The following is a 16,990-nucleotide window of genomic DNA, read 5'->3' as shown; positions in this document are numbered from 1 at the left end:
CTATTATTCAATTGAAAGTCTCTCCTACTTGTGGACATTTTACATAGTTTTTGCTCTAATGGATTCAAACCCATATTCATTGTCCTTATGAATAACTTCAAAACATTGCAGACTAACAGGATCTTGTTTCCTTTCTATGGATGTGAGGTTGAGAGTATATTGACTGGTTGCATCACAGCCTGGTATGGAATCACCAATGCCCTTGAATGGAAATTCCTATCCCTCAACCATCAGGCTCTTGAATCAGTGGAAATAACTGCACTCAACTTCACTTGCCCATTCACTGAACTTCCCACAACCTATGGACTCACCTTCAAGGACCCTTCTCACATCTTCGCTATTTATTGTTTATTTATTATTTCTTTTTCCTTTTGTATTTGTACATTGGTTGTTTGTCTGCTCTGTTGGGTATGGGCTTTCATAGATTCTATTATGCTTCTTGGACCTACTGAGCATACCTGCAAGAAAATTAATCTTGAGTTGGACAGTAAATGGTGGCATATTTGTACTTTGATAATACATTTACTTTGAACTTTAAGCTTAATGGGTAAACAGCATCACTCACTCGGCCTGTGAACAAGACAGCAGTTTTTATGATAAACAGAGTACAAATACAACTCAGGACAGGGGTTCCTAACCTGGGATCCATGGATAGATTCCAGGGGGTGTGTGAACTTGGATAGGGAAAAAAAATTATTTCTTTATTTTCACTAACCTTGAGATTTACCATCTCCTTCAATTATTTTTTAAATATTTTGATAACTATATTTCAATATAATTAGTTTATTTTGTAATCTTATGCATTTTATTTTACATATTTAAATACATTAGACAAATCCACCATCTCTTGGATTACTGACTAGCTGACAGGTAGACCCCAGTTTGTATGGCTAGGTAGTTCTGTGTCTGAGATGGTGGTGAGTGGCACTAGAGCCCCACAAGGGACTGTCTTGTCTCCATTTCTGTTCACACTGTACACCTCAGACTTTCAGTAGAAATCTAATCCTGTCACTTGCAGAAGAAGGTCAGATGGTCTGCATCCTAGAGTGCTTAAGGAAGTAGCCCAAGAAATAGTGGATGCATTAGTGATAATTTTTCAAAACTCGTTAGATTCTGGACTAGTTCCTGAGGATTGGAGGGTGGCTAATGTAACCCCACTTTTTAAAAAAGGAGGGAGAGAGAAACCGGGGAATTATAGGCCGGTTAGCCTAACGTCGGTGGTGGGGAAACTGCTGGAGTCAGTTATGAAGGATGTGATAACAGCACATTTGGAAAGCGGTGAAATGATCGGACAAAGTCAGCATGGATTTGTGAAAGGAAAATCATGTCTGACGAATCTCATAGAATTTTTTGAGGATGTAACTAGTAGAGTGGATAGGGGAGAACCAGTGGATGTGGTATATTTGGATTTTCAAAAGGCTTTTGACAAGGTCCCACACAGGAGATTAGTGTGCAAACTTAAAGCACACGGTATTGGGGGTAAGGTATTGGTGTGGGTGGAGAATTGGTTAGCAGACAGGAAGCAAAGAGTGGGAATAAACGGGACCTTTTCAGAATGGCAGGCGGTGACTAGTGGGGTACCGCAAGGCTCAGTGCTGGGACCCCAGTTGTTTACAATATATATTAATGACTTGGATGAGGGAATTAAATGCAGCATCTCCAAGTTTGCGGATGACACGAAGCTGGGTGGCAGTGTTAGCAGTGAGGAGGATGCTAAGAGGATGCAGGGTGACTTGGATAGGTTGGGTGAGTGGGCAAACTCATGGCAGATGCAATTTAATGTGGATAAATGTGAAGTTATCCACTTTGGTGGCAAAAATAGGAAAACAGATTATTATCTGAATGGTGGCCGATTAGGAAAAGGGGAGGTGCAACGAGACCTGGGTGTCATTATACACCAGTCATTGAAAGTGGGCATGCAGGTACAACAGGCGGTGAAAAAGGCGAATGGTATGCTGGCATTTATAGCGAGAGGATTCGAGTACAGGAGCAGGGAGGTACTACTGCAGTTGTACAAGGCCTTGGTGAGACCACACCTGGAGTATTGTGTGCAGTTTTGGTCCCCTAATCTGAGGAAAGACATCTTTGCCATAGAGGGAGTACAAAGAAGGTTCACCAGATTGATTCCTGGGATGGCAGGACTTTCATATGAAGAAAGACTGGATGAACTGGGCTTGTACTCGTTGGAATTTAGAAGATTGAGGGGGGATCTGATTGAAACGTATAAGATCCTAAAGGGATTGGACAGGCTAGATGCAGGAAGATTGTTCCCGATGTTGGGGAAGTCCAGAATGAGGGGTCACAGTTTGAGGATAGAGGGGAAGCCTTTTAGGACCGAGATTAGGAAAAACTTCTTCACACAGAGAGTGGTGAATCTGTGGAATTCTCTGCCACAGCAAACTGTTGAGGCCAGTTCATTGGCTATGTTTAAGAGGGAGTTAGGTATGGCCCTTGTGGCTACAGGGGTCAGGGGGTATGGAGGGAAGGCTGGGGCGGGGTTCTGGGTTGGATGATCAGCCATGATCATAATAAATGGCGGTGCAGGCTCGAAGGGCCGAATGGCCTACTCCTGCACCTATTTTCTATGATTCTATGTTTCTATGTTTCTCTGATGACTCTGTGGTAGTTGGGTGCTTCAGAGACAGGCAGATGTTGGAGTACAGATAAGTGTTGGACAAGTATGTGGAGTGGTGTGGGGGGAAATCACCTACTCCTGAATATGGCCAAAACCAGGGAGATGGTGATCAATCTATCTATCTATTTATTTTTAAAGGAGGAAGAGGACTGTGACGAGTCCTGTATACATTCTGAGAGAAGATGTTGCGGTGGCGGAGGAGTACAAATACTTAGGTGTTCACCTGGACAGGCTTTTGACTGGAAAACCAACACCAAGGCTGTTTACAAGAAGGGGGTGAGCAGACTCTGTTTCTAAGGAAGCTGAGATCCTTCAATGTGTGCAGCAGGATGTTGGAGATCTGTATCTGTCTGTTATAGCAAGTGTAATCTTCTTTGTGGCTTTATTTTGGGGGAGCACCATCGGTGCTGGTGATGCAAGAAGAGTAAATAAACTCAAGAAGGCTGGATCCATCCATGGCTATAACCTGGACTAGTGGTCACCAACCAGTCGATCTTTGAGACTGTCGCAGTAGATCCCGAAAAAAAAGAAAAATACTGCTGTAATGTGAGCATTATAAAAATAAGTAATACTAATTAGGATAATGGTAATACAGCAATACTTCCACTACTGAAAGCTGTTTGTAAAGAAAGATTGTTTCTGGGTTGCGGGGTTTTAGTTCCGTTCTTTCTGCCCAATGCACATGTGTGTATAGTTCCCCCGCCATGCACTGCGGTAGAAAAGACCGGAAGTAAAACCCCGCAACCCGGAAATACTATAATTAGTATTACTTATTTTTATAATGCTCACATTACAACACCTTTAATTCTATGCTTCATTATTTAATTTTATTTCAACACAAAAAATAAATGATTAAAAATTGACTGCTGCACTCAGTGTGATGACTGGGGCTGAATACTTTCTGCTAGTTCCCTGAAATTTGGCTCATAACTACAGACAGCCAGTTTGAGACAGTCTGTGAGGTGCCTGTCAGTAAGACAGCCCCTGTACTTAGATTTAATAATTTTCATTTGTTGCAGCACAGTACCCTCGCAAACCTGCTGACAGACTGAATATTTGAATGGACAATTTCCTTTGTTAGACTGAATGTTGAATCTGCCACGTTTTTCAGGTGTTTTGTATTGGTAAACTGTTACTGAGACACTAGTATAAGTTTCAGAGGTACGCAAGATAATGACATCACTGTTTTTTGTTTCCCAGTTCTTTTACATTTGGGGAAAGTCAATACTCCCGCTACGGAAAGCTGTTTGTAACCAGAGGTTGTTTCCGGGGTTGTGGGGTTTTACTTCCGGTCTTTTCTGCACATGTGTGTATAAGCCCCTCCGCTGCATTGGTTTTGCTGTCACAGATAAAGTTGTTCCTTTGGACATGAAGTTGTCCAGTGGTCCTGTTTGACAGTAGAAATTACTACAAAAGGTATGAAGTATTGTAATATTCTTAAAGAAAGATAGCTATGGCCTGTTTGATATGCTAGTTACAGTGTTTCCTTAGTTGAATTAATTTGAAAGTTTGACAAAAGCACTTTATGTAATTCAAATACAATTAGCCCAAATAAAAGACCTCAAATTGTAAGTACAAGCTGAGTTGTTTTCTCTCTAAACGATTTAGTTGGTAGATCTTGCCTTTCACTAAGGCTGAGGTAGGAGATCTTGGGCTTAAAAAGGTTGGCGACCACTAACCTGGACTCTCTTGAGTTAGTGGTGGAGAGGAGGTCACTAAACAAACTTATCAATTGTGGACAATCTGGCATATCCTCTCCATGACCTACTGAATAAGCAGAATGAGTCTCTTGAATTTTGAAAGGGTATGTCGGTTTAGGGCATATATTCTCAGGATGGTTTGAGTGCTTACAAAGAACTGTATGATCTAAAAAAATGCACGAGGCTAAGCAGTCAAATAAACCTTCCACATCAGCCGCAGCAGACGACGAACCTCGACCTTCGACATTGAGGCAGGCAGACATAGAAGAAGATGACTTGCCTACCCTGATGGAAACAGACAACACCTCAGTGTCCCACCACCCCAACCCCCGGGCCGCAGATACCGATTCACAGAGAATGCAGCGGTAGCCGGGACGCACCCAGCACGTCTTTAAGAAAAAAACCAAAATAAACAAGCTAATTAATTAGGTGCCGCCCAGCACGTAAATGTTGGCCCAGATCAGAGACGATTGCCCATTACATCGCCAAAATTACATCCTAAATTTGATGATGATTTGCTGATTGGAGGTGTTGTAGACAGTGAGGAAGGTTTTCAGAGCCTGCAGAGGGGCTTGGACCAGCTAGAAAAATGGGCTGAAAAATGGCAGATGGAGTTTAATACAGACAAGTGTGAGGTATTGCATGTTGGAAGGACAAACCAAGGTAGAACATATAGGGTTAATGGTAAGGCACTGAGGAGTGCAGTGGAACAGAGGGATCTGGGAATACAGCTACAAAATTCCCTAAAAGTGGCGTCACAGGTAGATAGGGTCATAAAGAGAGCTTTTGGTACATTGGCCTTTACTAATCAAAGTATTGAGTATAAGATGTGACAAGAATACACATAGATGTTAGCTGTCCTATGTGATCAGCAGTTGGTCTGCCACCTGTCTTCGGGAGAGAGAGAGATAACGAAGACAATGGAGCAGCATTTGGGAGATGTGTAATGAAGGGACGGGAGAGAGAGCTGTCTGGAGCGACCCCCCTTTGAACCCTGAACTGTTTGAAGTGATGGACAGGCGATACCCCAGCAGGGGGATAAAAAGGGACAGGTTCGCTAAGGCAAGACACACACGACACCACGAGGTAACGAAACCCTGGAAGCGGTGCCCCCCCGCAAGTCGGCGGGAGTCGTTTGGAAAACTGGTTGCGGAACCAAGCCATAGACGCACAGGGTGGAAAGGTACGATCAGCGGGAACCCGGTGTGTGTCCACCCTTGCTTGGGTGCCAGGTTCACTGCAGAGGATCGACTGCATCTGGAGGAGGGGTCACAGTCGGTGACCTCAGGTGACATCACAAAGGACTCGCCCGAAAGCTGCTTGTGAGCAATATCGCAGGTCTGTGTGTGGAAGCCGTTTTCAATGATCATTCGTCCTTGTTCTCTCTCTCCTTCCCCCCCACATTGTCCATCGCTTAGTTCGATTACTACGAACTGAACTAAATTGAACTGGACTTTGTGTCACTTTGAAACTGGTCATTTACCCCTACACAACGATAGAGCTTGATTAATCTTGTTATCTTAATTCTGTGTACATGTGTGTTTATCATTGCTGAACTGTTGCATTTATTATCCTTTTTTGATTAGAGTACTGTGTTGCTTGTTTCTTTAATAAAACTTTCTTAGTTCTAGTAATCCAGACTCCAACTGAGTGATCCATTTCTGCTGGTTTGGCAACCCAGTTACGGGGTACGTAACATAAGTGGGGGCTCGTCCGGGATTTTGAACGCTAAATTTGGGACGGAGTAAATTCATTGGGTCAAAATTCCCGAAAGAAAGAAAAGACAAACAGCAGAAATGGAGGCTGAGGAATTTATAAAGGCGCCGACCTTGGAGGCATTAGAGGATGCCAGGAAATCGGAATTGGTAGCTCAGACCAAACGGTTGAATCTTGCTAAGGGGAAGTCGACAATGAGGAGAGAGGAGATACACAGAGCTATCGTAGAGCACTATGTATCAAAAGGTGTGTTTGCCCAAGGCGAGCTGGAGGTGGTGTCTATTGAAAAACCTGCTGGAGACGCGGTACAGGTGCAGCTTGAAAAACTGAGACTCGAGCGCGAGTTCCGGGTACGGCAGTTGGAGCGAGAGGAGAAACAGAGGGAAAGGGAATTTGAGCTGGATAAGTTAAAGATAAGGGCCGAGCAGGGGCTCGTGCCGAACCAAGGTGGAGGGTTCCGGGTGACCCAGGAGGTTAGGCTGGTTCCCCCATTTGACGATACCGACGTGGATCGGTACTTCCTCCATTTCAAAAAAGTCAGGACTGGCCGAGGGATAAGTGGGTTTTTTACTTCAGAGTGTACTGAAAGGGAAAGCCCAAGAAGCTTACTCAGCTTTGTCCGCGGAAGATGCCCAGAGGTATGAGGTGGTGAAAGAGGCCATCCTCAGGATTTATGAGTTGGTCCCGGAGGCATACCGGCAGAGGTTCTGGAATGCGAGGAAGCAGTGGGACCGCACGTATTTGGAGTTTGCCCGTGAGATGCACACATATTGTGAGCGTCGGTGCGCCTCAAAGGGGGTAGAGGGGGATTATGACAGACTGCTACAGCTGATCCTGATTGAGCAGTTTAAAGGTTGTGTCCCTGAGGGTATGAGACCCTACCTAGATGAGAAGGAGGCAGCCACGTTAGCCGCAACTGCTAAGTTAGCGGATGAGTATGCGTTGACGCATAAAATGAAGTTTGCCCCGAGTAAAGGCTACCAAAAGGGTCGTCAGGACGGCGGGGAGAGTCCGCCAGAAAAGTCAGTAAGTAAGCCGGGGACTAGTGAAAAGGATAAGGTAGACCGGGAGCAGTCTGGTAGGAAGTCCCCTGGGGTCGTCTGTTATAATTGTGGGAAAGTCGGACACTTTGCGTCCAGGTGCTTTGCCCCAAAGAAGGAGACGGGAAAAGGGAAAACAGCGATTTTGACTGGCTGTATCGAGCTGGTAAGCGAACCGCTAGGACAGGACAGGTCTGCCAAAGTTCAGGAAGGGCGCGAGAAGTTTATCTCGGCCGGATCGGTGTCAGTGAAGGAGGGGTTAAAACCAGTTCCAGTGCAGATCTGGAGAGACACGGGAGCGTGTCAGTCACTAATACTGAAGAGTGTATTAGAGTTTAGCTCAGAGACCCAGACTGGGGAGGTAGAGGTCAAAGGTGTTGGGGAAGGGATAGAGTCGGTCCCTTTGCACCAGATACACTTACAAAGCAACCTGGTCTCTGGACTAGTCACGATCGGGGTGAGGTCCGAATTACCGATGAAAGGCGTGGAAGTCTTGCTCGGTAATGACATCGCCGGGGGAATCGTGTTCCCAGTCGTGAGATTGACAGGTCAGCCCGCCAGCATTGAGGCCCCACCCATGGACTCACAGGTTCATCACGGGACCGCGGTAGTGAATTTAGCTGAGACGCTTCTGCCAATCTTGTACGAGACGGAGGTAGAAAATGAAAAGAAGGAGTGTAGTGAGGCAAGTGGTAGTGAGGGAGCTGGGACAGACATAGCAGTAGCCAGGAAGAATTTGTGCAGATGCAGGAGCGAGACGAGGGGCTGATGGTTTTGGCAGAGACAGCTCGCTCTGACACAGACTTAACAAGGGAACTAGTAGGCTATTGTGCGGAGGAGGAAGCGCTAAGGAAGAAAGGGAAATCAAGTACAGTACCCGCAGATGAGGAATGGGGGGTGGTGCAAAAGAGTTATGAGGATGAGATTTTTAACCTGGCCCACAAGGTACCCCCCGGTGGACATTTTGCGGTGCTGGAGGAAACAGTTGGTGGAATCATGAAAGAGGTTTACTGGCTGCCCAGGGGGGAAGATGTTATTGATTATGGCCGACGCGAACTGAGACGGTCACAGGCTTTTGATATGCTAACAAACCTAGTCGGGGTTAGCGTGGAAATCAATGAAGCTAGGGTCCCCCCAATAAGAGAGAAAAACCATTTTGAAAAGATGAGTATGGTATCGACCAGATGGGAGAAGGCTATTGTTTTGGCCAGGTCAGCTGATAAGGTCTCTCCCTTAATCCCCGAACAAAGCGACTCTTTAGGAGAAGTAATTAAACGACTCGCACCCGCGTGTTTGATTGTCCCGAGGCGATGCAAAGAACTGGGACGTTGGGTGGTGTCTGTTACAATAGGTCAGCCTAGTGAACAACAGCCATATAGAATGAGTAATTCAGTGACTAAAGGGCTGACGAACACAGAGGTGTGTATTGGCAATTTAATACGGCTGTCTGAAGCCAGCTTGATAGTGAACCTTGAAAAAACTGAGTTCGGCCACACGAAGGTCTCTTACCTAGGAATTGTGGTGACAGAGGGGCAGCTGGCAGCGATGCAAGCTACAGTGCAGGCTATCGCTGACCTCCCAACCCCGACAGACAAGAGGGCCCTCAGAAGGCTCTTGGAGATGGTGGGGTACTGTAGGAAGTTTTGCAATAACACTGCGGTCACTACCCCTCCCCCTCCTACTAAGCCCTTGCGAGAGAAAACTGAGTCGGAATGGGACGACCCTTATTATTGTGGTCCGGGACAAAACCAAATGAGAGGTTACATTGATCGCAATTCATCAGTGTTTTTGGCCACTATGAAGTTTGCTAAGTTGGAGCCTGGTCTAAGGGATTATTAATAACATATAAAAGGAACAGAAAATGTGATGGCTGACTGTCTGTCAAGGTGTTGACAACTTCAAACTCGCTGTGTTAGCCAAATAGCTGATAAAGATGTATATTTGTGTGTGTATCAAATAATGTATTCATGTTTGTAATTTTTACCCCCCAGTGAAAATCCTTAAAGGGGGGAAGTGTGACAAGAATACACATAGATGTTAGCTGTCCTGTGTGATCAGCAGTTGGTCTGCCACCTGTCTTCGGGAGAGGGAGAGATAACGAAGACAACGGAGCAGCATTTGGGAGATGTGTAATGAAGGGACGGGAGAGAGAGCTGTCTGGAGCGGCTCCCCCTTTGAACCCTGAACTGTTTGAAGTGATGGACAGGCGATACCCCAGCAGGGGGATAAAAAGGGACAGGTTCACTAAGGCAAGACACACACGACACCACGAGGTAACGAGACCCTGGAAGCGGTGCCCCCCCCCCCCGCAAGTCGGCGGGAGTCGTTTGGAAGGCTGGTTGCGGAACCAAGCCATAGACACACAGGGTGGAAAGGTACGATCAGCGGGAACCCGGTGTGTGTCCGCCCTTGCTTGGGTTCCAGGTTCACTGCAGAGGATCGACCGCATCTGGAGGAGGGGTCACAGTCGGTGACCTCAGGTGACATCACAAAGGACTCGCCCGAAAGCTGCTTGTGAGCAATATCGCAGGTCTGTGTGTGGAAGCCGTTTTGAATGATCATTCGTCCTTGTTCTCTCTCTCCTTCCCCCCCACATTGTCCATCGCCATGGCAACGATTACTGCGAACTGAACTAAATTGAACTGGACTTTGTGTCACTTTGAAACTGGTCATTTACCCCTAGACAACGATAGAGCTTGATTAATCTTGTTATCTTAATTCTGTGTACATGTGTGTTTATCATTGCTGAACTGTTGCATTTATTATCCTTTTTTGATTACAGTACTGTGTTGCTTGTTTCTTTAATAAAACTTGCTTAGTTCTAGTAATCCAGACTCCAACTGAGTGATCCATTTCTGCTGGTTTGGCAACCCAGTTACGGGGCATGTAACAAAGAGCTGGAATGTTATGATGAGGTTGTATAAGGCATTGGTGAGGCCGAATCTGGAGTATTGTGTTCAGTTTTGGTCACCAAATTACAGAGAAAGGTTGAATAGGTTAGGACTTTATTCCCTGGAGCGTAGAAGAATGAGGGGAGACTTGATAGAGGTATATAAAATTATGATGGGTATAGATACAGTGAATGCAAGCAGGCTTTTTCCACTGAGGCAAGGGGAGAAAAAAACCAGAGGACATGGGTTAAGGGTGAGGGGGGAAAAGTTTAAAGGGAACATTCGTGGGGGCTTCTTCACACAGAGAGTGGTGGGAGTATGGAATGAGCTGCCAGACAAGGTGGTAAATGCGGGTTCTTTTTTAACATTTAAGAATAAATTGGACAGATACATGGATGGGAGGTGTATGGAGGGATATGGTCCGTGTGCAGGTCAGTGGGACTAGGCAGAAAATGGTTCGGCACAGCCAAGAAGGGCCAAAAGGCCTGTTTCTGTGCTACAGTTTCTATGGTTTCTATGGTTTATGGAGTATTTGCCTGCTCAGGCAGGGTGTTCCAGTCTTCACCTAGAAGGAAGATGAATTCTTCTTTAATTCCCCTCTCAATCTCTTATCACTCATCTTAAACTTATAGGCCCTCTGGTCCAAGTGGAAAAGTTTCCCATCTCCCCTACCTATTGTGACGACAAACCAAGTTATCAGTAGATTGATGCTGATGAGGGAGATAAGTGAGACAATGGAGAAACATTCAAAATGCTAATAAGAGAGAAGAGAGAGATTAACGAGAAAGAAACACATTTCAAAATATTGACAGACCGGTTGCTTTGAACCTGAACTGTTTGAAGTTTGATGGACAGGCGGTACCCCAGCAGGGGGATAAAAAGAACAGGTTCGCTAAGGCACAACACACACCACGAGATCACGAGATAACAAGACCCTGGAAGAGCGGTGTGCCCCCACAAATTGGTGAGAGTTTGGAGGACTGGTCGCGGGAACCGACCATAGACGCACAGGGTGAAAGGGTACGATTGGCGGGAACCTGGTGTGTGTGTCCGCCCTTGCCTGGGTGCCGGGTTCACCACGGAAGAACGGTCGTATCCGGAGCGGAGGGGTCACAGTCGGTGACCACAGAAGACACAACAAACGGTCTGCCCGAGAGCTAACTGCGAAGAACATCAAAGGTCTGTTTGAATCAAAATTTGCATTCTCTCTCTCTCTCTCCAACGGCACCACAACGATTACTGCAAACTGTACTCAGCTGAACTGAACTCTGCGTCACTTGAGACTGATCATTTTACCCCCAGACGGCGATAGAGCTTGGGTGATTCCTATTACCCTGGTTCTGCGTACATGTGTGTTTTATCATTGCTAACCTGTTGCACTTATATGCTTACGATTAGAGTACTGTGTTACTTATTTCTTTAATAAAACTTTATTAGCTTCTGTTAAACCAGACTCCAACTAAGTGGTCCATTTCTGCTGGTTTGGCAACCCGGTTACGGGGTACGTAACACTATGCATACCATTACGTAGTAAATGTTCATCGGATTCCTCAGCCTATCATATCACTCTATAACTGAAGCAATCAATTTCAGTAGCATTCTGTGGAATTTTCATCTCAAAAAATGTGGGTACCAATATGTGCCATTTAGAAAACTTGTAAAACTGGTACAGTTTTCTCACCATCCAGGGAAAGAGCTAAAAATCCTCACAGTAATGCAACAGTAGATTCAAAACAAACCTATCCCTACAGTAATAAACAGACTGTCAAATCTAGATTTCTCACAATAATAATGCATACAGGTTAAGAGATGGCAGAAAGGCCATAGTTATAGCAGAAAACAAAATACTGAAAAGAAATTAGGAAAGCAAGAAAGGGTAGAAAATACTGCCGATGAAAAAAAAGTTTATGATGCCAAGTACAAGCAAAACCTATAGCCCTATCAGAGATCAAAAAGGTAATTTGGGAATGTAGATAGAGGATGTGCTTAAGATACTCAATGTCTTCATTAAAGAGAGTAATGATGTTTCCGTTGAAGTATAGATGGACTGGTGTAAAATATTGGATCAATACACAAAAATTAGAGGGGAAGTATTATAGCCAAGCATTTGAAAAAGTGAACAACAGGAATTCTGCAGATGCTGGAAATTCAAGCAACACACATCAAAGTTGCTGGTGAATAGGCCAAGCAGCATCTATAGGAAGAGGCGCAGTCGACGTTTCAGGCCGAGACCCTTCGTCAGGACAGTGGATGAATCAGGAGAAACAGATGAAATACATCCAAGAAATTGCAGAAGCTTCATCTACAAATGTTGAGACATCCTCAGTTAAGTGTTGCTAGAGGATTGTTCATATACTTAGTAGTTAATAAAAAGAAAAGGGACAAACCAAGTATTTGCACACTAGTTGGTTAACCTTCAATGGGAGCAGGCCATTAGAATCTTTTCTAAGAGACACTATGAAGGCTCAGATTAAAATCAGACTAGTTCATTCAACAACAATCCCTTCTCTAGTTTTAAAATACCTTAACTTAGGAAAAGGATTGCAACCATTCATCTCATCTATACCTGTCATGATACTCCATAACATAATACTTCAGCCTCTTTTGCTACAGGAAAATACTCCCAGCCTATCCAGCCTCCTTATTACTCAAGCCCTCCAGTCCTGGCAATTTCCTTGTGGATGTTTATCTGCACCCTATCTAGCTTAATCTCATCATCCTTATACTACAGCAATCAGCACTGCACATCATTTTCCAGGTGGGGCCTCACCAATGCCTTGTACACCTGTAAAATGATGTTCCTACCCTTGCACTCAATGGCATGTTCAATGAAGAAAGCCTGGCAAAGCCTTCAATTTGTCTATTTGTGTCACCACTTTGAATAAAGTAAATATTTGTACCCTTTGGTCTCTGTTCTCATTTACAGTGCATGCCTTTCGCTTGCCTGTGGCACACCTCTGGTCACAGCTGGGATCTCAGTTATTAGGCTGAATGTTCTAAAGATATGATTGCTAAATTTGTTGATGACACAGTTATGAAGAGGACACAAGAAAGCTACAAGGGGACAGAGAGGTTATAGTTCAAAGATCTGGCAAATGGAATACCACATGAAGGGTCTTGACCCGAAACTTCGACTGCTTATTCCCATCCATAGATGCTGCCTGAGCTGCTGGCCTCTCCAGCACATTTGTGAGTACCACTTGTAACTATGGAAAACGTGAAATTGTTTATTTGGCAGGGAAAATATAATTTTAAAAATCTATCTGATGAGAACTTGCTGAGCTTGAAGTTTAGACAGACTCAAACATCTTAGACAATGACATTACAAGGTCTAATGGATTAATATCTAGATTGAAAAATAATAAAAACGGCAGAAACTGCAAATCTAAAATAAAAACAGAAAACATTAACATCACACACAAAATGAGAAACTCAGCAGGCCCGGCAGCATCCATGGAAAAGAGTACAGTCGACATTTCAGGTCAAGACCCTTTGGTAGGACTGGGGGGAAAAAAAAGCTGAGAAGTAGATTAAAAAAGGTGGGGGGAGAGGAGAGAGAAGCACAAGGTGATCGGTGACACGTGAAGGGGAAGGGATGAAGTAAAGAGCTAGGAAGTTTTTTGGTGAAGGAGATATAGGGCTGGGGGCGGTGGTGAAGGAAATCTGACAGAAGAGGACAGAAGGCCATGGGAGAAAAAGGGGCAGGAGGAGCATCAGAGGGAGATGAGAGGGAAAAGGAGATAGGGAATGGTGGCTGGCTGGGGGTGGGAGCATTACCAGAATTTCGAGAAGTCGATGTTCATGCCATTACGTTGGAGGCTACCCAGAGGCTACAAGGTGTTGTTCCTCCAACCTGAGTGTGGCCTCATCAGGCCATGGATAGACATAATTGGAATGGGAATGGGAAATGGAAATAGAATTAAAATGGGTGGCCACTGGGACACCCCACTTCTTCTGGCAGATAGAGCGTAGGTGCTCAGCAAAGCAGTCTCCCAGTCTACGTCGGATCTCACCGATATATAGGAGGCCACACAGGCAGGCCGGACACAGTACATGACCCCAACACTCATAGGCGAAATATCACCACCTGTAAGGACTGTTTGAGGCCCTGAATGGTAGTGAGGGAGGTGGTGTGGGGGCAGTTGCAGCACTTGTTCCACTTGCAAATGCCAGGAGGGAGACCAGTGGGGAGGGACAAATGGACAAGGGAGTCGCGTGGGGGTGATGTACTTAGTGATGGGACCCCAGAGATGGCGGAAGTTGTGGAGAATTATATGTCGGACACGGAGGCTGGTGGGGTGGTAGGTGAGGACAAGAGGAACCCTACCCCTGTGTGAAATGGATTCAATTCCTTGGTCTCTGCCGCATCTGCTCTCAGGATGAGGCTTTTCATTCCAGAATGAAGCAGATGTCCTCCTCCTTCAAAGAAAGGGAGGACCTTTCTCCACCATGAACATTGCCCTCAGCTGCATCTCTTCCATTTCACACATGCTTGCTCTCAGCCCATCCCCCGGCCACCCTACCAGTATTGTTAGTTTATAAAATCTGGAATATCCAATCCAACCTTTCTGCTTCGACAACCTTACCAGGCCCTTACCAGGCTTATTATGCACAAGTCCCCAAATCCTAAGGACTTTCTACAAGAACACAATTGAGAGCATCCTGACTGCTTCTATCACGGCCTGGTATGGGAACTGTACTTCCCTCAAATCGCAGGACTCTGCAGAGAGTGGTGCGGTCAGCCCAGCACATCCATAGATGTGAACTTCCCACTGTTCAGGACATTACAAAGACAGGTGTTAAAAAGGGCCCTAAGGATCATTGGGGACCCAAGTCACCCCAACCACCAACTGTTCCCCCGCTGCCATCTAGGAAACAGTACTGCAGCATTAAAGCCAGGACCAACAGGATCCAGGACAGCTTCTTCCACCAGGGCATCAGACTGATTAATTCACATTGACACAATTTTATCGTTAAGCTATATTAACCTTTCTGTTGTACATCTTACTGTACATACAATTTATTACAAATTACTATAATTTGCACATTGCACATTCAGATGGAGACATAAGGATTTTAACTCCTCGTGTATGTGATGGAGGTAAGAAATAAAGTCAATTCAATTATCATGTTAGTTAAGGAAAATAACAGGGGACTTAAATGGCCCCAAGCAATAGAAACAGTTTACTTTTGCGAGAAAATGCAGAGAGATCTAGGGATCAATGTTCAAAAACAAGGAATTGCCTTTTAAAACACAAAGGAGTCCAGTACATTTTTGGAACTACTTCTTGAAGGACAATGGACAGATCTATCTTCTATATACTACTAAAACTCCCATGCTCTGCCTGTCTGTTTGTAACCTCCAACTAGCGCAAATGGTGCATTATAGCAGCACCTTTTTGGCTAAATCGAATTCAAATGTGCTAACTTACAGAATGCAGGCAACGTTCAGGGTTATATATTCATATAAAATTGCTCATTCGCCAAAAGTCAACAGGCTGGCTTTCACCCTAGACCCAATCGGCCATCCTGGAAATCGGGATGCGACAACCCGATGCATGCGCACGGCCAGCCTCAGCAGCGACACCTACCAGAGCTAAAGGGCAGGGCAGCTCTATTTCAAGGGCACAAAGTAATTTGCAGATGCTGGAGTCAAAGCAACACTCACAACACGCTGGAGGAACTCAGCAGGTTGGGCAGCATCCATGGAAACGATCAGTCAACGTTTAGGGCCAGAACCCTTCGTCAGGACTGAACAGGGAGGGGGCAGGGGCTTCATAAAGAAGGTGGGGGGAGGGTGGGAAGGAGAAGGCTGGTAGGTTCCAGGTGAAAAACCACTAAGGGGAAAGATAAAGGGGTGGGGGAGGGGAGACAGGGAGGTGATAGGCAGGAAAGGTGAAGAAGGAATAGGGGAAAACACAATGGGTAGTAGAAGGAGGCGGAACCATGAGGGAGGTGATAGGCAGCTGGGGGAGGGGGCAGAGTGAAACTGGGATGGGGAAGGGAGGGGGAGGGATATTGGGATGGAGGAAGAGAGGGGGAGGGATTTTGAGAGGTCACATTCTGCTAATCACCATCAGCATGTGCAGGATTGGGACAGATCTAACTGCCACCCATCATTAAGATTGGGTCACCCTTTGAGAGAAGGGTAGTGCAGCCTGATGTGACCAGAATGAACATTAAATTTTCCTGAATGCCATTGGTATCGCTTTGCTTTGAAAACTGAAGTAGAAAACCTCAGTTTATTAAAGAATGATGCGTAGCAAAGCAAATATAGCTGCTCCCCATTTAACGAAGGACACTTTTGATGGTATCATTTCTGGCTTATCTGCCATCCAGGACATCTCAAATGTCCTCTTTCTTTAAGGATCATGGTTTCACTTCTGTCATCATCAATGATGCTCTCACCCGCATCTCCTCCATTTCTCACACTTCGGCCCTCACCCCATCCTCCTGTCACCATAACAGGGACAGAGTTCCCCTTGTCCTCACCTACCAGCCCACCAGCCTCCAGATCCAGCACATTATCCTCCGCAACTTCCGCCACCTTCAACAGGACCCCACCACTGAGCACATCTCTCCCTCTCCACCCCTCTCCGCTTTCCACTTTCCACAGGGGTCGTTCCCTCCACGACTCCCTGGTCCACACATCCCTCCCCACGGATCTCCCACCCAGCACTTACCCCTGTAAGCGTAAGTGCTACACCTGTCCCTACACCTCCTCTCTTGCCATCATTCAGGGCCCCAAACAGTCCTTCCAGGTGAGGCAACACTTCACTTGTGAGTCTGTTAGGGTCATCTATTGCATCTGGTGCTCCCGGTGCGGCCTCCTCTACATCGATGAAACCCGATGCAGATTGGGAGACTGCTTCGTCGAGCACCTCCACTCCCAGGATCTCCCAGTTGCCACCCACTTCAACTCTGCTTCCCATTCCCATTTGGATATATCCATACATGGCCTCCTCTACTGCCAGGATGAGGCTAAACTCAGGTCGGAGGAGCAACACC

At 45.7% G+C, this 16,990-nt stretch overlaps 1 protein-coding gene across 5 annotated transcripts in view; it reads right to left on the bottom strand.

The window, feature by feature from the left end:
• The window catches only part of LOC134348226 (AP-1 complex subunit sigma-2), a 109,182-nt gene that overhangs the window by 12,298 nt on the left and 79,894 nt on the right, over positions 1-16,990 (bottom strand). The gene's annotated exons all lie outside the window — the stretch shown is intronic.

The sequence above is a fragment of the Mobula hypostoma genome, chromosome 6 (genome assembly GCF_963921235.1).
Source record: "Mobula hypostoma chromosome 6, sMobHyp1.1, whole genome shotgun sequence".
Lineage (NCBI taxonomy): Eukaryota > Metazoa > Chordata > Chondrichthyes > Myliobatiformes > Myliobatidae > Mobula > Mobula hypostoma.
This window is presented reverse-complemented; position numbering and strand designations above follow the sequence as displayed.